This window comes from Mytilus edulis, chromosome 1, assembly GCF_963676685.1.
Source record: "Mytilus edulis chromosome 1, xbMytEdul2.2, whole genome shotgun sequence".
Classification (NCBI taxonomy): Eukaryota; Metazoa; Mollusca; class Bivalvia; order Mytilida; family Mytilidae; genus Mytilus; species Mytilus edulis.
In genome coordinates this window covers 6725660-6749322 of record NC_092344.1, presented here as the reverse complement: position 1 = coordinate 6749322, position 23663 = coordinate 6725660, and the positions used below count along the sequence as shown (strand labels likewise).

At 36.0% G+C, this 23663-nt stretch overlaps 11 non-coding genes across 11 annotated transcripts; all 11 read left to right on the top strand.

The window, feature by feature from the left end:
• Positions 1-11514: 11514 nt before the first annotated feature.
• Positions 11515-11633, top strand: LOC139507936 (5S ribosomal RNA). Its single transcript, XR_011660945.1, has one exon. It is a non-coding gene; the product is annotated as a 5S ribosomal RNA (ribosomal RNA).
• A 142-nt stretch (positions 11634-11775) lies between these two features.
• Positions 11776-11894, top strand: LOC139507925 (5S ribosomal RNA). Its single transcript, XR_011660944.1, has one exon. It is a non-coding gene; the product is annotated as a 5S ribosomal RNA (ribosomal RNA).
• A 1995-nt stretch (positions 11895-13889) lies between these two features.
• Positions 13890-14008, top strand: LOC139507914 (5S ribosomal RNA). The gene has a single exon (XR_011660943.1). It is a non-coding gene; the product is annotated as a 5S ribosomal RNA (ribosomal RNA).
• A 142-nt stretch (positions 14009-14150) lies between these two features.
• Positions 14151-14269, top strand: LOC139507904 (5S ribosomal RNA). The gene has a single exon (XR_011660942.1). It is a non-coding gene; the product is annotated as a 5S ribosomal RNA (ribosomal RNA).
• A 1995-nt stretch (positions 14270-16264) lies between these two features.
• LOC139507897 (5S ribosomal RNA) lies at positions 16265-16383 on the top strand. The gene has a single exon (XR_011660941.1). It is a non-coding gene; the product is annotated as a 5S ribosomal RNA (ribosomal RNA).
• Positions 16384-16525: 142 nt separating this feature from the next.
• On the top strand, positions 16526-16644 carry LOC139507885 (5S ribosomal RNA). Its single transcript, XR_011660934.1, has one exon. It is a non-coding gene; the product is annotated as a 5S ribosomal RNA (ribosomal RNA).
• Positions 16645-18639: 1995 nt separating this feature from the next.
• LOC139507874 (5S ribosomal RNA) lies at positions 18640-18758 on the top strand. The gene has a single exon (XR_011660923.1). It is a non-coding gene; the product is annotated as a 5S ribosomal RNA (ribosomal RNA).
• Positions 18759-18900: 142 nt separating this feature from the next.
• Positions 18901-19019, top strand: LOC139507863 (5S ribosomal RNA). The gene has a single exon (XR_011660912.1). It is a non-coding gene; the product is annotated as a 5S ribosomal RNA (ribosomal RNA).
• A 1995-nt stretch (positions 19020-21014) lies between these two features.
• On the top strand, positions 21015-21133 carry LOC139507841 (5S ribosomal RNA). The gene has a single exon (XR_011660890.1). It is a non-coding gene; the product is annotated as a 5S ribosomal RNA (ribosomal RNA).
• Positions 21134-21275: 142 nt separating this feature from the next.
• Positions 21276-21394, top strand: LOC139507830 (5S ribosomal RNA). The gene has a single exon (XR_011660879.1). It is a non-coding gene; the product is annotated as a 5S ribosomal RNA (ribosomal RNA).
• Positions 21395-23389: 1995 nt separating this feature from the next.
• Positions 23390-23508, top strand: LOC139507821 (5S ribosomal RNA). The gene has a single exon (XR_011660872.1). It is a non-coding gene; the product is annotated as a 5S ribosomal RNA (ribosomal RNA).
• Positions 23509-23663: the final 155 nt, after the last annotated feature.

Below are 23663 nucleotides of genomic sequence, written 5' to 3'. Positions count from 1 at the left end.
GTAAAACTTACATAAATTAATGAGATCTGTCCTATTTGTAGACGACATAATTTCAGTAAATACTAAAATATTTGGCCTTATACTAAAATTTCGATTTATAAATTTATTTCTCTCTTCTCTAAAATGTGAACAATTAATAATGTAATGAAATTCATCTCCAATATGTAACTTACTAAATTACACTTTCTTTTTTCTCTTTCTATATTGTACCATCTTCCAAGTTCGACAGGAAGTTTATGGTTACATACATGTATTCTAAATTAACATAATGTCAAAAAATCTTTTTCGTCTAAAATGTTAAAATATTCTTCGAAACACAATACATTCTTAAAAATACGATAATTCAAGGCTTTGGAACAGTTTTGAATAGTCTCGTTCCAAGTTTGTTTGAATTGATCACACAATCTTACTTTGATATTATATTTCAACCATACATCATTTAAAAAGAGCTGTGTGTTCCAGATATAAGAAAATCCACATTCATCGAATATATTTTTAACACATATTAAAAACCATTAAAATCTATGTGTTTAGTACAATACAAGTGGTACAGTAGCTTATAAATAATACATGAATACTTTGACTGCTTTCCCATAATTAATTTAAACCAGTAGGATATCATCCTTAATTTTACATCAATAGAGAGTGGAAAACGTCCTAGCTCACCGTATATCATACAGTTTGGAGTGGAAGATTTCAGATTTAGGAGCAACTTACAAAATTTTACATGAACCTTTTCGACAATATCACAATTGCTGAATCCCCATATTTCTGATCCGTATAAAAGAACAGGTTTTACTACTCTATCAAAAAGATCTAACTGGCAAGAAACTGATAGGCTATGAAATTTCCCCCTTTTTAGTATCTCATACATCGCTTTTGTCCCTTTTTCAACTTGTGATTTAATCGCCTTTTTATAATTTCCCGTTTTTGTCAATAAGATACCCAAATAACTAAACTCTTGAACGATTTCTATTTCTTGATCATCTAAAACAAAGTTTAAATTGTCCGGTAATCTTTCATATGAAAAACATAATATTTTGGTTTTGGATACATTTACTTTTAATTTCCAGTAGTTACAGTATTCATTAAAAAAATCTAACTGTATTTGAAGATCTTGTGGTGTTTCAGACATCAAAACAGTATCATCAGCATATAATAATAAAATGATATTGAGAAATACATCAAGTTCATGTTCCAATTCTTCTGTAACTGTGAAAAGGCCCTTACAGTTTTTTGTTTGTAAAAAATTTTCCAAGTCATTTAAAAAAACTGCAAACAAAAAAGGGGACATATTTTCCCCTTGCCTTACCCCATTATTACACGGAAAATAATCAGACTTGCTGTTATTAAAAATAATATTTGATTTAATATTTTTGTACATACTTTGAATCACATTTAACATTTTCCCATTTACATTGTTTAACAGTAGTTTATGCCAAAGTCCATCCCTCCAAATTTTGTCAAAAGCCTTTTCAAAGTCTATAAATGCACAATAAAGTTTTTTCTTTCTTTTCTTCAGAAGTTCAAACAAAGAATGTAATATAAATAAATTATCCATAGTGCTATAGCCTTGCCTAAAGCCACATTGTGTTTCATGTAAAATTAGGATATCGTCAGAATATTTGTTCAAACGCGCAAGAAGCTACAATAAGACCAGTAAGTTGGTTTCTAACTGATAAGGGATGTGTGAAAAAGATTCCATATTAAATACCAATACATGTATTATCGCACCTTAGGTAAATGAGTGATGTTTTGATTGGTAGAATGCTGCCACATGGGGCCTCCAATGGATCTGTACATGCTGTATGCGATCAGTAAATTTCATATTGGTATCATGACACCACTTCTACCATTAACCTAGTCCAAATGCGTCAAAGAAAAAAAGTATAATAGCCTTACAAGGCATCATAATTATTTGGACTACCAATAACCCTAATTGTTACACAGCAAAATACACAGACACTTCCATCAGTCATGTCAGTGACGGATCCAGATTCTTTTTTTAAGAGGGTCCTCTGACTGCCATAAGTGGGGGTCGACTCGCTAGTCATGCTTCAGTGATTCCCATTATAATTAACCAAATTGTTCACATAAACAGAGGAGGGCAGGCCCCCCTCCTAGTCCAAATAATTATGACATCTTGAAAGGCTATTATATTTTTTTCTTTGACGCCTTATACGTCGCAGGAAGGCGTCAAAGCAAAAATTTAAAATAGCCTTCCAAGACGTCATAATTATTTGGACTAGCCCCTCTCCCAGCCCCCTGAGACCCATCTACAATGTATGTTCCCTATTAAAGTGATTAATTCTGTCCCTCTCTGAAATCGTAAATTTATCGATCTCTCCTATTTACAATAAGATAAGCTGAATATAACCGGAGTCATATATACACATAATATATACACATATGTAACTAACTAACTAACTAATTTTATTCAGTATAAAATCCAGTACAAAAGGATCATCACTGAAACACATGAACACGTATGAAAAACATATACAAAACAAAACAACAATAAAACATAACAGCCAACAATTTTTACACTTATAACAAGCAAGAGACAAAACTCACACTTCAATATTATGCAATTATTCCCACTGTATATATGTCTCTAATATAACGACTGAATGTCAAATTATTCCGGTTACTCTCAGACTGTCATGTCTGTCTCTGTTACTTCCTTCGTGACCTTATGAAAAAATTGTCAAACATACTCGGAAAATATTGAATTTATTATAGTTGTTATACATACGCAAGAAACAATTACCTGTGATCATCCTTGCTGTGATATACCCGTTAAAAGATATTTTTGTTTATAATAACAAGTATACACACCGTGTATAAAAGCCTTAAAAGGATTCTACACGTACCACTACAGATACAGATACAAGTAGCCCAGATATCCGTAGAGAACCCTGTAGTACTGGGGAAAGAAACGTACAATACAATGTCCGGTTGTTTAATCATTCCTAGTCGTAAGACCACGGAGACCTATATATCTCACCAGAGACATATGTCTCTGATCTCACAGACTTGTCTCGGATATTTCTATGTATATATGTCTCTGGTAAGACCGATGGATATATATAGTGCTGAATTTTCCAAGTTCAGAGACGTATACAGTTATCGAATGTATTGGTTTCTTTTTTTACAACAATAAAATAAGATAAGATATATATGTTATTGTCAATTAAGGGCCCACAAGGACGTATATCTAATATACGTCCTTGGGGCCCACAAGCCGCCGGGGCATATCGGGCATACAGAGAATACAAGTATAACGAAAAAGAACGTTTGTCGTATAGTCCTACACCAATATTTTTACCAAAAAAAATATACTGATCCCCATTTGATGAAAATAAAATATTCTGGTAAAGCAGATGACAACAAATAATCTGAATCAAGATTCAGTTCCCCATAAGATACCTTATAGTGTTAAGATATGTTAAAGTTTGAAAAAAAAAATGATTGCCATGATAGCGTCGAAAAACTTTATAAACATGTGGACACGGGAAAAACAATCTGACTTCGAAATAAAACAATACCTCCCCCTCCTCCTTTCAGAAGATGAATGGTTGCTACATGTACCTTACTTACCGTTCTGTTTATGAGTTTGCTATCAATGCAATATTATCAGCACATGTTAATGATCCATAACTAGTGACTCCAATATATTTTAATAAACCGTTCAGACAGACACATGAAACGGAACTGCCTGTTTGACTCTTTGTTATCATGCACAGGGAATGGTTCAGAGGTAAGACCATCCCATTTTATAGAGGCGAATACACGGATACTTAGCTGTCGTATTGATAACCAGGGTGTACCTCCAACGATTGATAGGAAGAGTTTTCGATACAAGCTGCATGTTATGGTTCAAACAAATTGCAGATTTTGCGCCCAGTATTAAGTGCTTTGAAAATTGGTGTTTTCTGATCCAAAGTGGATTCTAAATGAATATGAGTACTCAGTAAAGTGGAGGAAGAAACTGTAGGAGCAAATTCTCTTTACAGCCTGTTCCGTAGAATTTAAATAAAGTCCCTGATAAGATCACGGAATTGTATTCTAAATAAATTCCTTATAACTGATCGGAAGAACCGTAATTCCGAGGTAATTTTCAACTTCTCAGTGATACTTTTCTACGTTAAGATTTCATAAACGTTGCTATTTCCATCCTTTGTTTTCTATTCTTTCTTCTTATAGGTTTGTCTGTGAACTCTTCCGAGAGTAAGGCATACGTTTCAGTGTATATGCAGATAATAAAAAAAACAGAGACTGTTGTTGTGATATATATATTTGATATTCAGAGTTCGCGAAATCTTTATTTCCCTGGTGGTCCTTGAAGAAAACCTGCGTCCTCAATATTATTTCTAATGCAATATACCAAAATTGTGTCCGTCCTTTGTAATATTATTCACTTTGCGCGAACTCTGGTATTCTTCCTATATTGAAAACCATTCTGTATATGATCAATTGTACAGTACTATACTCAGTATACAAATCCTTGTTTATAAGTCAGTTATATTATTTATACACAGCGAATTCATAAGGAGATCGGATATTCGACCTTCTCATTGATAGAAACAAGTGTATGTGTCTTTGCATTAGTCTTTAATGCATGCATTTTCTATATATTTATAAAAATAAGGAGGTGTGATTGCTTGCTTGCTTTTAAATGATGTAAGCAAATGAGAAAAATCCTTACCATTTGGTCGGCTCTAAAAGGCCTCATCATAAAAAAAAATGTCGTGTATTTTTTATGACAATTCGTTACTTAAACAGATATTATAATGTCAAGCCTGCCATATTTGTTTTTAGTATATGAATTACAGAGGCGGATCTAGGATTTTGGACAGGATTGGCGTAGTATGTGATCTTTTGCCGAGCGGAGCCGTATTCTGAACCGTCAACCTCGTAAACAATTATTATGGAATTACCGAACGATTTGAAAGCGCTTTTAGCCACCATGAAGTTAGAAGGAAAATAACCTGAGTGGAAATATACTGCCAGTTCTGTCCATGTTACAGTCCAACTCACCTGAATCAAGGCTAAGGACCCGAACACTACATCCAGAATGCTGAGCGTTTCGCCCAGTGGATGGAAACCCCTGAACCTACCACCAGTACAAGCGTAGAAAACACCTGTCAGACGCAAACCAGGGATACAGTTTTTGGTACACCAAAAAAATGTCATGGAGAAGCAGAGGGACTCAACATCAAGACGGACACTGTCACTAGTCCGTACAACTCCCAGAAGGCATGCCATCGCCGGTACTTCTATATACTCCAACCAAACCTAGAAGTAAGTGTTGTAGGATAGACTTCACAGAGGCCTAGGGTTTTGACATCGATGGCCCCGACCTACGTCGCACACCATCACATACATCGCCAATATCCTTGCCAGATCCAGAGACCATTCGAACTGCTTTCGCCTTACTAGAACGGCCAGACACTCCGTACCAACCTCAACCACCAGGTCGGAGCAAGATGAAAGGGAAAAGAACAGCAGACCCAACACTGCAAGAATAGGTTAGTGTATGCACCAATTTAACGGTTCCTGACGTTGAACATGTATATATACTACAGTTTAAGTGTAATGGTTGGACATTTCTGATGCCGTATTCTCCCCATTGGCGGATCCAGAACTTTTTGTAAAAAGGGGAGCGGGGGTGGGTGACTGACCTAAGGAGGGCCTCTCCAGTCACACACCAGTAATTCCCTTTATAATCAACCAATTTGTTCCCACGTAAGGGGGGCCCGCCCCCCCCCTGGATCCGCCTATGCTCCCAATTAATTGTCTATTATAAAATGATTGGATGGATCCAAAGCTGATTTTATGTGAAAAATATAAGAGACATTATCTTGGTAACATTGGTATAATTGTAGCAAACACAACACATCTAAAAGAACAATCCAATGATGATACTTACCAACCAGTACTCATTCAATAAAAAAAACACCAAATATATAGATCTGAAATTATACTATTACTTATGTTCAAAAGTAGCATTGAAGATGAAGTCGGATAAAAGACTAATTGCTTTGTATATAGCAATTCTATTGCTAACACAATGTCACTACCCTGAACCGAACCCAGGTCCTTGGGCACCAAAATACCAATGTGGACTCAAAAATCAGTCAAAACTATAGACCAAGCTGTCATGTGTGATAAGTGTGACACATGGTTCCAAATTAACTGTGAAAATATAAGCGAAGACATCTATAATCGCTTAATTGGTTCAGATTGCTCCTTGTATTTTACGAATTGTGGACTACCAAGTTTTGCCACTAGCTTATTTGAATCAATGTTTTAAAATACCTGAAAGTTTAAGTACATATAACACATTTGATGAAAGTAATTAGTCATTGAACTATAGTAATCCAGGTTCGCCTCAATTGAATGACATCTTCACCAAAATTAACCATTACTAAGAAAACAACAAAACACAAAAGAAGACCACTACCATCTGATACAGAAAAAATAGAATTATGATAATTAACTGTCAATCATTGAGAAGGAGAAAAGGACATCTTCCAGACAGCTATAGGAAAAACACTTATAATAATAGGTACTGAATCATGGCTTGATTCATCAATTAAAAATGGAGACATATTCCCTGATAAATTCAAAGGGAATGTAAACAGAAAGGATAGACAATCCGATAAACACGGCGGAGTGTTTGTAACCATCAAAAACACATTCGTGAGTGTAGAAGCAGTAGAGCTTAAGAGTAATGCTGAGACAATATGGGCAAAAATGACATTGCCCTCAGGTAATAAACTTTTTATAGATACCATTCACATACAACAGACATCAACTATATACCCGAAATAAAGAAGAACTCGGAGAAAGCAGACTAGTTTTAAAAACCAGACAGTATGGGTAGGAGGGGATTTTAACCTACCGTACATAGAGTGGAAAGATCTATAGCTCAAGTCAAAGAAGATGGTAAAACACAGAAATACATCAAGACTTTATAGATCACATAACAGCCTGGTACAACTAGTAAACCAACCGACTGGAGGAAACAACACATTGGACCTCTTTCTTACAAACAAACCTTCAACAATATACAGAACTGAAGTCTGTCCAGGGATTTCAGATCATGATATTGTTTATGCCGAAGCAACAACAACACCAATCAAAGAAAATCAGACACCAAGAAAAGTATACCAATATAAGAAAGCAGACTTTGAGACCTTGAAAGCAGAAGCAAATAATTTTGGAAACGACTTTATCATAAACCATCAAAATAGTCAGATATAAACATAATGTGGGAGGAATTTAAAGATGAGACACATAAACTTACTACCAAGCACACACCACAGAGAAAAATTACAAATCAACATGGATGCCCTTGGATAATCATAGAATTGCGTAGGATAATGAGGAAAAGAGCGATTATACAACAAAATTTAAAAAAAAAAGAGTAGATAACGGGAAAATCAATCTAATTAAAATGAGAACAGCATATAAAAGCCCGAAACATCTAGTACAAAAAAGAAACACGAAAATGCTACTGGAAGTATGTATCAAACACCGTAGCACCGGATGATAAACCAAATCCCAAGATTTTTTTCTCTTTTTTAAAATGCATGAGGAAAGAAACAGCTGGAGTCCCACCATTGAAACTAGTCCGAGGTCCCACGGCGCCAGCTTGTCTGGCAAAACAGCCGTTGGACGTCAGAGTAATCTCGGACTACATTGAAACATTAAGGACAAACATCAAATGACACAGTTGACAAAGCAAACACATTAAAGAGGGTGTTATGGGGGTACCTTCATGACGAATGACGATTAAGAATTCTTGCCATATGACGTTAACGATAATTTTTGGTGCATGACGATAAAATGAGTACTTTCTTTTAGACGATACAAAAATCGAATTAGGTTGACGAATCACGTTAATTTTTTCCCGAAAAATAACGATAATTATTACTAAGAGACATCTGACGAATCACGATAAGGATATGTTGACGAATCACGGTAAAATTTTAATCAATTTGACACTAACGGTAGCCGAAAATGACCGTTTCACGCCTAACGGTAAAGGAAATTACTACCCTCATCAAACCATCAGTTCCCATCAGTGTTTACTGAAGTGAGTGCCAAATATGATAAATAAAAACTTCAACACCACGAATGACTTCAACATCACAATAAATGGAGTAGAAAACCTGCTGAAAGAACTCAATCCTAACAACGCAAGTGGGCAAGACCAACTCAACCCAAAAATACTGAAAGAACACCATCATGAACTAGCTGCAAGACACTTGCTTGTTCAATAAAACTATGTTTCTAGGAAAAAACCAACAGACTGGAAACACGCATTTGTCTGTCCAATCTACAAGAAAGGACCACGCCATGAACCAGCAAACTATAGGCCTCTCTCACTAACCTGCATCCTTTGCAAGCTAATGGAGCACATCGTAGTATCCAACGTCATAAAACATCTAGAAATTAATAAAATACTATCCGAATTCCAACACGGAGTAAGAGATCGTGCGAGACACATCTCATAGGCCTGATACATGATCTTGCATGTACAATGGACTTAAAAACACAAACAGATATGATAGTCCTGGACTTTGCAAAGGCATTTGATAAAGTCAGCCATCCACGCTTGCTACACAAGCTTAGACACTATGGGATAAGAGGGAAAAATCAAACCTGGATCACAGCATTTTTAGACAACAGAACACAGACAGTTGTACTGGAAAATAAGTATTCGGACAAAGTGGGAGTAACATCTGGAGTATGCCAAGGCAGTGTACTTGGACCTGTCTTTTTCCTTATCTTCATCAATGACATCACTGATAATATACAGTCAACAATCCGCTTTTTTGCTGATGATTGCACCATCTACCGGCCGATTAGAACTGCCATAAAGATCAAGCCATTCTACAAAAAGATCTGACAACCAACACTGACGAAATGGGAACAGAAACGGAAAATGGAATTTAATGTCAGCAAATGTAACGTCATGCACCTAACAAGATCTAAAAACCCCATAAAAGAACCCTATTACATTCATGGGAAACAGCTAGCAGCAGTCACAGACACGAAATACTTAGGAATTACCATCAAAGATGACCTAAGCTGGAACTTACACATAAACAACAGTGTAGCCAGTGCAAACCAAGCACAAAGGATGCTCAGCAGAAACCCTAAAAAATCTCCACAACAAACAAAAACCAATGCTGTCAACGCACTTATAAGACCAAGAGTGGAATACGGCGCAGACATGTGGTATCCCTATACGCAAGAAAATATAGACAAAATAGAGCGGGTACAAAGAAGAGTAGCTCGCTATATTTTCAACGACTGCAGTAACAAATCGAGTGTCACAAGCATGATAAGCAAGCTTAACAGGATACCTCTATACCAACGAAGAGTGAACATCAGATTATGCCTATTTTACAAAATTGTAAATGGACTAGTAGCAATTTCAACAGATACTTACCTGAGAAGACACCATCTTCAGCCCAAGACATGACTACTACAAATTCTCATTCTTTCCAAGAACAGTAGTAGCCTGGAACAGTGAAAGATCCCACCATTGAAGCTTTCGAGTCACTGGTTACCTAGATGATGGAATGTTTTATCCTGCACCAACTGTACAGCATGCACCGTATTTTCTTTTTGATCTTTGATCTTTTATTGTAAATACATTACCAACGTGACCTACGTAACGCACAAGTATTGAGTACTCATTATTGACTGTTTAACTACCATATCTAAGAAGAAGACAATATGAAAATACAGTGACCTCAGACGTTGCCGGGACATCAAACACTCCCACATCGTTTTGGAGCAGACTTGGAGGGTACAGCGTTATTGATATCTCTAGGTTCATGAAATCCATAATTAATTCGTTATGTTTTTCAATGCAATGACCTATTGTTGTTTGCAGATAATTATGAGCTGACCAAACACATCCGTTTAACTGTACTGACTGAGGCGTGACTGGACAACAAATGGAAGTTTTTAACAACCTTGACTGGCTATACAGCCCTTGCAAGGTCGGTAATTGATTGGTTGAGATTATATGAAACGGACTTCTTTTCATTTAACCTCTTGGGATTATTTCCGGTTCGGCATCCTGAACGATACGGCTAAACTTATATTTAACTCCTAAACATTGTTTATTGAACAAGTTGTTATATCTGAGAGGAAACAAGGATGCCGTACACCAAAACTTAATATTATGGAGAAGTGATTTCAGATCAAACTCATGATCGTCTCAGCTTTTGTAACAATTTTTTTTTCCGCGCAAGAATGTAGGAATATGATTATTTTCGTGTGCTCTCGTAGATTTTAACAATATGGGTTGAATACCGTATGATTTATATATCAAAAAGTACAATTTATTTGAAACAAATGATTAAAACTTGTCGAACAAGCACACAGATTTTCTTGTCGATCTGTTTGAATTAGATTGTCATGAAAGTTTAAGGGTGCTCTCGTCGAGGTCCGCGTTAGATAGATAATTACACTCTGTGTCAGTGCGAATTGCATATCATTGTAATCTGTCGTTCATTCGCACACATCGTTCAACAACCAAAGCCGCAAAATGTCAGACGCACCAGCACCAGTAGTAAAGACCCCAGCTAAGTCACCAAAGAAGAAAGCTGCAGCTAAACCAAAGAAAGTAGCTACTCATCCAAAATACAGCGAGATGGTCGGAAAGGCTATATCTGCTTTGAAAGAGCGTGGAGGCTCCAGCCGTCAAGCCATCCTTAAGTATATCTTAGCAAACTTCAGCGTTGGTAGCGATGCAAAAACAGTCAACACTCACTTGAAGTTAGCTCTGAAATCAGGAGTGAAGAGCAATAGCTTGAAACAGTCGAAGGGTACCGGCGCTTCTGGAAGCTTTAAGATTGGGGAAGTGGCTAAACCAGCTAAGAAACCAGCAAAGAAAGTAGTTAAACCTAAAGCCGCCAAGCCAAAGAAGGCAAAGACACCTACCAAAAAGACTGCCGCAAAGAAACCTGCAGCAAAGAAACCAGCAGGTGAAAAGAAAGCAGCTAAACCAAAAGCAAAGAAACCAGCTGCAAAGAAACCTGCTGCAAAACCTGCTGCCAAATCTGCAAAGAAAGCCACAAAATCTCCCAAGAAGACAAAGGCTGCAGCTAAACCAAAGAAGGCAAAGACACCAAAGAAGAAGTAAATGAAGGAAGCATCATGATGCTTTTAAAGCTTAAACAGCCCTTTTAAGGGCTACCAAATTTTTTCAAAAAGAGTCTGAAATTGTTGCATGGTATTAGTCACAAATAAAATACAGCTTGTCCCATATTCTAAATCTCTCTTTCTTCTCTGCAATTTTTTTTTACTATAAAGTCCATGTGTACTTGCTAAGTTTTACTATCTTCCACTCTGGATCGTGCAGTAAGTATTTAGTTTTGCTTCTATCTTAAACCTGAAAAAAATCTTTTTTTTATACAAATTCTAGATCTGTTCAAAATTGCTTTACTTCCTAACTTTATATATCAAAAATTTTAACACTTCTGTGTCTACGACCATATCACGTTGAAAACACCGGTTCTCGTCCGATCACCGAAGTTAAGCAACGTCGAGCCCGGTTAGTACTTGGATGGGTGACCGCCTGGGAATACCGGGTGTTGTAGACATTTTTTGTACCTATAATTTTGAATTTCTACCAAACATATTATTATTGTAAAGTTTTGCTTCTGAAAAAAATCTATTTTATATAAATTTTGTTCAAAAATGCTACTACCTAACCTTATATATCAAAAAATTTAACACTTCTGTGTCTACGACCATATCACGTTGAAAACACCGGTTCTCGTCCGATCACCGAAGTTAAGCAACGTCGAGCCCGGTTAGTACTTGGATGGGTGACCGCCTGGGAATACCGGGTGTTGTAGACATTTTTTTTTACTTATAATTTTGCATTCCTACCAAACATAATTGTTGTATGATTTTTTTTTAACTAATTTACTTGGATGTAATATTCAACATATCTAGCTATCAATGAATGAAGAAAACAGAAAATAAATCATTCATAAATTTATTTATTTTTCAATACCCATCTGCATGGTGAAATATTTTTACGTGAAATACATGCAAGTCAAGTTAGATACACTTAAGAATTCCACTCCTTCCACATGCATGTGGCTACATATATTTCTTTTTTTTAAATTAGGTCTCGTAAAGGTCGTCTGTGATAATATGGTATCCGCCATTTGTCGTCATTTGAAATCGCCTCTTTTTTTTTTACCAGGGCATATATGATTCACTATTTTTCTGAAAGGATTCTGATCAGCTAAAAAAAAATCATTATAGCAAAAACAAATAATAAACAATAAATACTAATTATATCTTGTAAAGTTCTAGTAAAAAATTCGAATATTTGAAACGTCTTTCATCTCGGTCAAGGAAGTCCCGGTTTCGAAGTTTGCCATCTTTGTGTGCTTTCATATCGAAGGCAAAATCTAAATTTCTGGGAAGTCTCTTTATTTCTACGTATATCTGAAAGCAAAAACATATAAAGAAATGATTTTACTACAAATGTATATCAGTTTTACGGCACAATCTAGTTTTTGTGAAATAATACAACACGTTTTCTGAGGAAGAATCGCACGAGAGAAATTGACAAGTTGTACATTAATCGTAAATATTTCTTCACTCGTGGTATTTTGTTTAATTCTTATGACATATTCTGAAAGAAAAATTCCTGCTGAAGATTTTCGTGTATGATTTATATATCAAAAAGTACAATTTATTTGAAACAAATGATTAAAACTTGTCGAACAAGCACACAGATTTTCTTGTCGATCTGTTTGAATTAGATTGTCATGAAAGTTTAAGGGTGCTCTCGTCGAGGTCCGCGTTAGATAGATAATTACACTCTGTGTCAGTGCGAATTGCATATCATTGTAATCTGTCGTTCATTCGCACACATCGTTCAACAACCAAAGCCGCAAAATGTCAGACGCACCAGCACCAGTAGTAAAGACCCCAGCTAAGTCACCAAAGAAGAAAGCTGCAGCTAAACCAAAGAAAGTAGCTACTCATCCAAAATACAGCGAGATGGTCGGAAAGGCTATATCTGCTTTGAAAGAGCGTGGAGGCTCCAGCCGTCAAGCCATCCTTAAGTATATCTTAGCAAACTTCAGCGTTGGTAGCGATGCAAAAACAGTCAACACTCACTTGAAGTTAGCTCTGAAATCAGGAGTGAAGAGCAATAGCTTGAAACAGTCGAAGGGTACCGGCGCTTCTGGAAGCTTTAAGATTGGGGAAGTGGCTAAACCAGCTAAGAAACCAGCAAAGAAAGTAGTTAAACCTAAAGCCGCCAAGCCAAAGAAGGCAAAGACACCTACCAAAAAGACTGCCGCAAAGAAACCTGCAGCAAAGAAACCAGCAGGTGAAAAGAAAGCAGCTAAACCAAAAGCAAAGAAACCAGCTGCAAAGAAACCTGCTGCAAAACCTGCTGCCAAATCTGCAAAGAAAGCCACAAAATCTCCCAAGAAGACAAAGGCTGCAGCTAAACCAAAGAAGGCAAAGACACCAAAGAAGAAGTAAATGAAGGAAGCATCATGATGCTTTTAAAGCTTAAACAGCCCTTTTAAGGGCTACCAAATTTTTTCAAAAAGAGTCTGAAATTGTTGCATGGTATTAGTCACAAATAAAATACAGCTTGTCCCATATTCTAAATCTCTCTTTCTTCTCTGCAATTTTTTTTTACTATAAAGTCCATGTGTACTTGCTAAGTTTTACTATCTTCCACTCTGGATCGTGCAGTAAGTATTTAGTTTTGCTTCTATCTTAAACCTGAAAAAAATCTTTTTTTTATACAAATTCTAGATCTGTTCAAAATTGCTTTACTTCCTAACTTTATATATCAAAAATTTTAACACTTCTGTGTCTACGACCATATCACGTTGAAAACACCGGTTCTCGTCCGATCACCGAAGTTAAGCAACGTCGAGCCCGGTTAGTACTTGGATGGGTGACCGCCTGGGAATACCGGGTGTTGTAGACATTTTTTGTACCTATAATTTTGAATTTCTACCAAACATATTATTATTGTAAAGTTTTGCTTCTGAAAAAAATCTATTTTATATAAATTTTGTTCAAAAATGCTACTACCTAACCTTATATATCAAAAAATTTAACACTTCTGTGTCTACGACCATATCACGTTGAAAACACCGGTTCTCGTCCGATCACCGAAGTTAAGCAACGTCGAGCCCGGTTAGTACTTGGATGGGTGACCGCCTGGGAATACCGGGTGTTGTAGACATTTTTTTTTACTTATAATTTTGCATTCCTACCAAACATAATTGTTGTATGATTTTTTTTTAACTAATTTACTTGGATGTAATATTCAACATATCTAGCTATCAATGAATGAAGAAAACAGAAAATAAATCATTCATAAATTTATTTATTTTTCAATACCCATCTGCATGGTGAAATATTTTTACGTGAAATACATGCAAGTCAAGTTAGATACACTTAAGAATTCCACTCCTTCCACATGCATGTGGCTACATATATTTCTTTTTTTTAAATTAGGTCTCGTAAAGGTCGTCTGTGATAATATGGTATCCGCCATTTGTCGTCATTTGAAATCGCCTCTTTTTTTTTTACCAGGGCATATATGATTCACTATTTTTCTGAAAGGATTCTGATCAGCTAAAAAAAAATCATTATAGCAAAAACAAATAATAAACAATAAATACTAATTATATCTTGTAAAGTTCTAGTAAAAAATTCGAATATTTGAAACGTCTTTCATCTCGGTCAAGGAAGTCCCGGTTTCGAAGTTTGCCATCTTTGTGTGCTTTCATATCGAAGGCAAAATCTAAATTTCTGGGAAGTCTCTTTATTTCTACGTATATCTGAAAGCAAAAACATATAAAGAAATGATTTTACTACAAATGTATATCAGTTTTACGGCACAATCTAGTTTTTGTGAAATAATACAACACGTTTTCTGAGGAAGAATCGCACGAGAGAAATTGACAAGTTGTACATTAATCGTAAATATTTCTTCACTCGTGGTATTTTGTTTAATTCTTATGACATATTCTGAAAGAAAAATTCCTGCTGAAGATTTTCGTGTATGATTTATATATCAAAAAGTACAATTTATTTGAAACAAATGATTAAAACTTGTCGAACAAGCACACAGATTTTCTTGTCGATCTGTTTGAATTAGATTGTCATGAAAGTTTAAGGGTGCTCTCGTCGAGGTCCGCGTTAGATAGATAATTACACTCTGTGTCAGTGCGAATTGCATATCATTGTAATCTGTCGTTCATTCGCACACATCGTTCAACAACCAAAGCCGCAAAATGTCAGACGCACCAGCACCAGTAGTAAAGACCCCAGCTAAGTCACCAAAGAAGAAAGCTGCAGCTAAACCAAAGAAAGTAGCTACTCATCCAAAATACAGCGAGATGGTCGGAAAGGCTATATCTGCTTTGAAAGAGCGTGGAGGCTCCAGCCGTCAAGCCATCCTTAAGTATATCTTAGCAAACTTCAGCGTTGGTAGCGATGCAAAAACAGTCAACACTCACTTGAAGTTAGCTCTGAAATCAGGAGTGAAGAGCAATAGCTTGAAACAGTCGAAGGGTACCGGCGCTTCTGGAAGCTTTAAGATTGGGGAAGTGGCTAAACCAGCTAAGAAACCAGCAAAGAAAGTAGTTAAACCTAAAGCCGCCAAGCCAAAGAAGGCAAAGACACCTACCAAAAAGACTGCCGCAAAGAAACCTGCAGCAAAGAAACCAGCAGGTGAAAAGAAAGCAGCTAAACCAAAAGCAAAGAAACCAGCTGCAAAGAAACCTGCTGCAAAACCTGCTGCCAAATCTGCAAAGAAAGCCACAAAATCTCCCAAGAAGACAAAGGCTGCAGCTAAACCAAAGAAGGCAAAGACACCAAAGAAGAAGTAAATGAAGGAAGCATCATGATGCTTTTAAAGCTTAAACAGCCCTTTTAAGGGCTACCAAATTTTTTCAAAAAGAGTCTGAAATTGTTGCATGGTATTAGTCACAAATAAAATACAGCTTGTCCCATATTCTAAATCTCTCTTTCTTCTCTGCAATTTTTTTTTACTATAAAGTCCATGTGTACTTGCTAAGTTTTACTATCTTCCACTCTGGATCGTGCAGTAAGTATTTAGTTTTGCTTCTATCTTAAACCTGAAAAAAATCTTTTTTTTATACAAATTCTAGATCTGTTCAAAATTGCTTTACTTCCTAACTTTATATATCAAAAATTTTAACACTTCTGTGTCTACGACCATATCACGTTGAAAACACCGGTTCTCGTCCGATCACCGAAGTTAAGCAACGTCGAGCCCGGTTAGTACTTGGATGGGTGACCGCCTGGGAATACCGGGTGTTGTAGACATTTTTTGTACCTATAATTTTGAATTTCTACCAAACATATTATTATTGTAAAGTTTTGCTTCTGAAAAAAATCTATTTTATATAAATTTTGTTCAAAAATGCTACTACCTAACCTTATATATCAAAAAATTTAACACTTCTGTGTCTACGACCATATCACGTTGAAAACACCGGTTCTCGTCCGATCACCGAAGTTAAGCAACGTCGAGCCCGGTTAGTACTTGGATGGGTGACCGCCTGGGAATACCGGGTGTTGTAGACATTTTTTTTTACTTATAATTTTGCATTCCTACCAAACATAATTGTTGTATGATTTTTTTTTAACTAATTTACTTGGATGTAATATTCAACATATCTAGCTATCAATGAATGAAGAAAACAGAAAATAAATCATTCATAAATTTATTTATTTTTCAATACCCATCTGCATGGTGAAATATTTTTACGTGAAATACATGCAAGTCAAGTTAGATACACTTAAGAATTCCACTCCTTCCACATGCATGTGGCTACATATATTTCTTTTTTTTAAATTAGGTCTCGTAAAGGTCGTCTGTGATAATATGGTATCCGCCATTTGTCGTCATTTGAAATCGCCTCTTTTTTTTTTACCAGGGCATATATGATTCACTATTTTTCTGAAAGGATTCTGATCAGCTAAAAAAAAATCATTATAGCAAAAACAAATAATAAACAATAAATACTAATTATATCTTGTAAAGTTCTAGTAAAAAATTCGAATATTTGAAACGTCTTTCATCTCGGTCAAGGAAGTCCCGGTTTCGAAGTTTGCCATCTTTGTGTGCTTTCATATCGAAGGCAAAATCTAAATTTCTGGGAAGTCTCTTTATTTCTACGTATATCTGAAAGCAAAAACATATAAAGAAATGATTTTACTACAAATGTATATCAGTTTTACGGCACAATCTAGTTTTTGTGAAATAATACAACACGTTTTCTGAGGAAGAATCGCACGAGAGAAATTGACAAGTTGTACATTAATCGTAAATATTTCTTCACTCGTGGTATTTTGTTTAATTCTTATGACATATTCTGAAAGAAAAATTCCTGCTGAAGATTTTCGTGTATGATTTATATATCAAAAAGTACAATTTATTTGAAACAAATGATTAAAACTTGTCGAACAAGCACACAGATTTTCTTGTCGATCTGTTTGAATTAGATTGTCATGAAAGTTTAAGGGTGCTCTCGTCGAGGTCCGCGTTAGATAGATAATTACACTCTGTGTCAGTGCGAATTGCATATCATTGTAATCTGTCGTTCATTCGCACACATCGTTCAACAACCAAAGCCGCAAAATGTCAGACGCACCAGCACCAGTAGTAAAGACCCCAGCTAAGTCACCAAAGAAGAAAGCTGCAGCTAAACCAAAGAAAGTAGCTACTCATCCAAAATACAGCGAGATGGTCGGAAAGGCTATATCTGCTTTGAAAGAGCGTGGAGGCTCCAGCCGTCAAGCCATCCTTAAGTATATCTTAGCAAACTTCAGCGTTGGTAGCGATGCAAAAACAGTCAACACTCACTTGAAGTTAGCTCTGAAATCAGGAGTGAAGAGCAATAGCTTGAAACAGTCGAAGGGTACCGGCGCTTCTGGAAGCTTTAAGATTGGGGAAGTGGCTAAACCAGCTAAGAAACCAGCAAAGAAAGTAGTTAAACCTAAAGCCGCCAAGCCAAAGAAGGCAAAGACACCTACCAAAAAGACTGCCGCAAAGAAACCTGCAGCAAAGAAACCAGCAGGTGAAAAGAAAGCAGCTAAACCAAAAGCAAAGAAACCAGCTGCAAAGAAACCTGCTGCAAAACCTGCTGCCAAATCTGCAAAGAAAGCCACAAAATCTCCCAAGAAGACAAAGGCTGCAGCTAAACCAAAGAAGGCAAAGACACCAAAGAAGAAGTAAATGAAGGAAGCATCATGATGCTTTTAAAGCTTAAACAGCCCTTTTAAGGGCTACCAAATTTTTTCAAAAAGAGTCTGAAATTGTTGCATGGTATTAGTCACAAATAAAATACAGCTTGTCCCATATTCTAAATCTCTCTTTCTTCTCTGCAATTTTTTTTTACTATAAAGTCCATGTGTACTTGCTAAGTTTTACTATCTTCCACTCTGGATCGTGCAGTAAGTATTTAGTTTTGCTTCTATCTTAAACCTGAAAAAAATCTTTTTTTTATACAAATTCTAGATCTGTTCAAAATTGCTTTACTTCCTAACTTTATATATCAAAAATTTTAACACTTCTGTGTCTACGACCATATCACGTTGAAAACACCGGTTCTCGTCCGATCACCGAAGTTAAGCAACGTCGAGCCCGGTTAGTACTTGGATGGGTGACCGCCTGGGAATACCGGGTGTTGTAGACATTTTTTGTACCTATAATTTTGAATTTCTACCAAACATATTATTATTGTAAAGTTTTGCTTCTGAAAAAAATCTATTTTATATAAATTTTGTTCAAAAATGCTACTACCTAACCTTATATATCAAAAAATTTAACACTTCTGTGTCTACGACCATATCACGTTGAAAACACCGGTTCTCGTCCGATCACCGAAGTTAAGCAACGTCGAGCCCGGTTAGTACTTGGATGGGTGACCGCCTGGGAATACCGGGTGTTGTAGACATTTTTTTTTACTTATAATTTTGCATTCCTACCAAACATAATTGTTGTATGATTTTTTTTTAACTAATTTACTTGGATGTAATATTCAACATATCTAGCTATCAATGAATGAAGAAAACAGAAAATAAATCATTCATAAATTTATTTATTTTTCAATACCCATCTGCATGGTGAAATATTTTTACGTGAAATACATGCAAGTCAAGTTAGATACACTTAAGAATTCCACTCCTTCCACATGCATGTGGCTACATATATTTCTTTTTTTTAAATTAGGTCTCGTAAAGGTCGTCTGTGATAATATGGTATCCGCCATTTGTCGTCATTTGAAATCGCCTCTTTTTTTTTTACCAGGGCATATATGATTCACTATTTTTCTGAAAGGATTCTGATCAGCTAAAAAAAAATCATTATAGCAAAAACAAATAATAAACAATAAATACTAATTATATCTTGTAAAGTTCTAGTAAAAAATTCGAATATTTGAAACGTCTTTCATCTCGGTCAAGGAAGTCCCGGTTTCGAAGTTTGCCATCTTTGTGTGCTTTCATATCGAAGGCAAAATCTAAATTTCTGGGAAGTCTCTTTATTTCTACGTATATCTGAAAGCAAAAACATATAAAGAAATGATTTTACTACAAATGTATATCAGTTTTACGGCACAATCTAGTTTTTGTGAAATAATACAACACGTTTTCTGAGGAAGAATCGCACGAGAGAAATTGACAAGTTGTACATTAATCGTAAATATTTCTTCACTCGTGGTATTTTGTTTAATTCTTATGACATATTCTGAAAGAAAAATTCCTGCTGAAGATTTTCGTGTATGATTTATATATCAAAAAGTACAATTTATTTGAAACAAATGATTAAAACTTGTCGAACAAGCACACAGATTTTCTTGTCGATCTGTTTGAATTAGATTGTCATGAAAGTTTAAGGGTGCTCTCGTCGAGGTCCGCGTTAGATAGATAATTACACTCTGTGTCAGTGCGAATTGCATATCATTGTAATCTGTCGTTCATTCGCACACATCGTTCAACAACCAAAGCCGCAAAATGTCAGACGCACCAGCACCAGTAGTAAAGACCCCAGCTAAGTCACCAAAGAAGAAAGCTGCAGCTAAACCAAAGAAAGTAGCTACTCATCCAAAATACAGCGAGATGGTCGGAAAGGCTATATCTGCTTTGAAAGAGCGTGGAGGCTCCAGCCGTCAAGCCATCCTTAAGTATATCTTAGCAAACTTCAGCGTTGGTAGCGATGCAAAAACAGTCAACACTCACTTGAAGTTAGCTCTGAAATCAGGAGTGAAGAGCAATAGCTTGAAACAGTCGAAGGGTACCGGCGCTTCTGGAAGCTTTAAGATTGGGGAAGTGGCTAAACCAGCTAAGAAACCAGCAAAGAAAGTAGTTAAACCTAAAGCCGCCAAGCCAAAGAAGGCAAAGACACCTACCAAAAAGACTGCCGCAAAGAAACCTGCAGCAAAGAAACCAGCAGGTGAAAAGAAAGCAGCTAAACCAAAAGCAAAGAAACCAGCTGCAAAGAAACCTGCTGCAAAACCTGCTGCCAAATCTGCAAAGAAAGCCACAAAATCTCCCAAGAAGACAAAGGCTGCAGCTAAACCAAAGAAGGCAAAGACACCAAAGAAGAAGTAAATGAAGGAAGCATCATGATGCTTTTAAAGCTTAAACAGCCCTTTTAAGGGCTACCAAATTTTTTCAAAAAGAGTCTGAAATTGTTGCATGGTATTAGTCACAAATAAAATACAGCTTGTCCCATATTCTAAATCTCTCTTTCTTCTCTGCAATTTTTTTTTACTATAAAGTCCATGTGTACTTGCTAAGTTTTACTATCTTCCACTCTGGATCGTGCAGTAAGTATTTAGTTTTGCTTCTATCTTAAACCTGAAAAAAATCTTTTTTTTATACAAATTCTAGATCTGTTCAAAATTGCTTTACTTCCTAACTTTATATATCAAAAATTTTAACACTTCTGTGTCTACGACCATATCACGTTGAAAACACCGGTTCTCGTCCGATCACCGAAGTTAAGCAACGTCGAGCCCGGTTAGTACTTGGATGGGTGACCGCCTGGGAATACCGGGTGTTGTAGACATTTTTTGTACCTATAATTTTGAATTTCTACCAAACATATTATTATTGTAAAGTTTTGCTTCTGAAAAAAATCTATTTTATATAAATTTTGTTCAAAAATGCTACTACCTAACCTTATATATCAAAAAATTTAACACTTCTGTGTCTACGACCATATCACGTTGAAAACACCGGTTCTCGTCCGATCACCGAAGTTAAGCAACGTCGAGCCCGGTTAGTACTTGGATGGGTGACCGCCTGGGAATACCGGGTGTTGTAGACATTTTTTTTTACTTATAATTTTGCATTCCTACCAAACATAATTGTTGTATGATTTTTTTTTAACTAATTTACTTGGATGTAATATTCAACATATCTAGCTATCAATGAATGAAGAAAACAGAAAATAAATCATTCATAAATTTATTTATTTTTCAATACCCATCTGCATGGTGAAATATTTTTACGTGAAATACATGCAAGTCAAGTTAGATACACTTAAGAATTCCACTCCTTCCACATGCATGTGGCTACATATATTTCTTTTTTTTAAATTAGGTCTCGTAAAGGTCGTCTGTGATAATATGGTATCCGCCATTTGTCGTCATTTGAAATCGCCTCTTTTTTTTTTACCAGGGCATATATGATTCACTATTTTTCTGAAAGGATTCTGATCAGCTAAAAAAAAATCATTATAGCAAAAACAAATAATAAACAATAAATACTAATTATATCTTGTAAAGTTCTAGTAAAAAATTCGAATATTTGAAACGTCTTTCATCTCGGTCAAGGAAGTCCCGGTTTCGAAGTTTGCCATCTTTGTGTGCTTTCATATCGAAGGCAAAATCTAAATTTCTGGGAAGTCTCTTTATTTCTACGTATATCTGAAAGCAAAAACATATAAAGAAATGATTTTACTACAAATGTATATCAGTTTTACGGCACAATCTAGTTTTTGTGAAATAATACAACACGTTTTCTGAGGAAGAATCGCACGAGAGAAATTGACAAGTTGTACATTAATCGTAAATATTTCTTCACTCGTGGTATTTTGTTTAATTCTTATGACATATTCTGAAAGAAAAATTCCTGCTGAAGATTTTCGTGTATGATTTATATATCAAAAAGTACAATTTATTTGAAACAAATGATTAAAACTTGTCGAACAAGCACACAGATTTTCTTGTCGATCTGTTTGAATTAGATTGTCATGAAAGTTTAAGGGTGCTCTCGTCGAGGTCCGCGTTAGATAGATAATTACACTCTGTGTCAGTGCGAATTGCATATCATTGTAATCTGTCGTTCATTCGCACACATCGTTCAACAACCAAAGCCGCAAAATGTCAGACGCACCAGCACCAGTAGTAAAGACCCCAGCTAAGTCACCAAAGAAGAAAGCTGCAGCTAAACCAAAGAAAGTAGCTACTCATCCAAAATACAGCGAGATGGTCGGAAAGGCTATATCTGCTTTGAAAGAGCGTGGAGGCTCCAGCCGTCAAGCCATCCTTAAGTATATCTTAGCAAACTTCAGCGTTGGTAGCGATGCAAAAACAGTCAACACTCACTTGAAGTTAGCTCTGAAATCAGGAGTGAAGAGCAATAGCTTGAAACAGTCGAAGGGTACCGGCGCTTCTGGAAGCTTTAAGATTGGGGAAGTGGCTAAACCAGCTAAGAAACCAGCAAAGAAAGTAGTTAAACCTAAAGCCGCCAAGCCAAAGAAGGCAAAGACACCTACCAAAAAGACTGCCGCAAAGAAACCTGCAGCAAAGAAACCAGCAGGTGAAAAGAAAGCAGCTAAACCAAAAGCAAAGAAACCAGCTGCAAAGAAACCTGCTGCAAAACCTGCTGCCAAATCTGCAAAGAAAGCCACAAAATCTCCCAAGAAGACAAAGGCTGCAGCTAAACCAAAGAAGGCAAAGACACCAAAGAAGAAGTAAATGAAGGAAGCATCATGATGCTTTTAAAGCTTAAACAGCCCTTTTAAGGGCTACCAAATTTTTTCAAAAAGAGTCTGAAATTGTTGCATGGTATTAGTCACAAATAAAATACAGCTTGTCCCATATTCTAAATCTCTCTTTCTTCTCTGCAATTTTTTTTTACTATAAAGTCCATGTGTACTTGCTAAGTTTTACTATCTTCCACTCTGGATCGTGCAGTAAGTATTTAGTTTTGCTTCTATCTTAAACCTGAAAAAAATCTTTTTTTTATACAAATTCTAGATCTGTTCAAAATTGCTTTACTTCCTAACTTTATATATCAAAAATTTTAACACTTCTGTGTCTACGACCATATCACGTTGAAAACACCGGTTCTCGTCCGATCACCGAAGTTAAGCAACGTCGAGCCCGGTTAGTACTTGGATGGGTGACCGCCTGGGAATACCGGGTGTTGTAGACATTTTTTGTACCTATAATTTTGAATTTCTACCAAACATATTATTATTGTAAAGTTTTGCTTCTGAAAAAAATCTATTTTATATAAATTTTGTTCAAAAATGCTACTACCTAACCTTATATATCAAAAAATTTAACACTTCTGTGTCTACGACCATA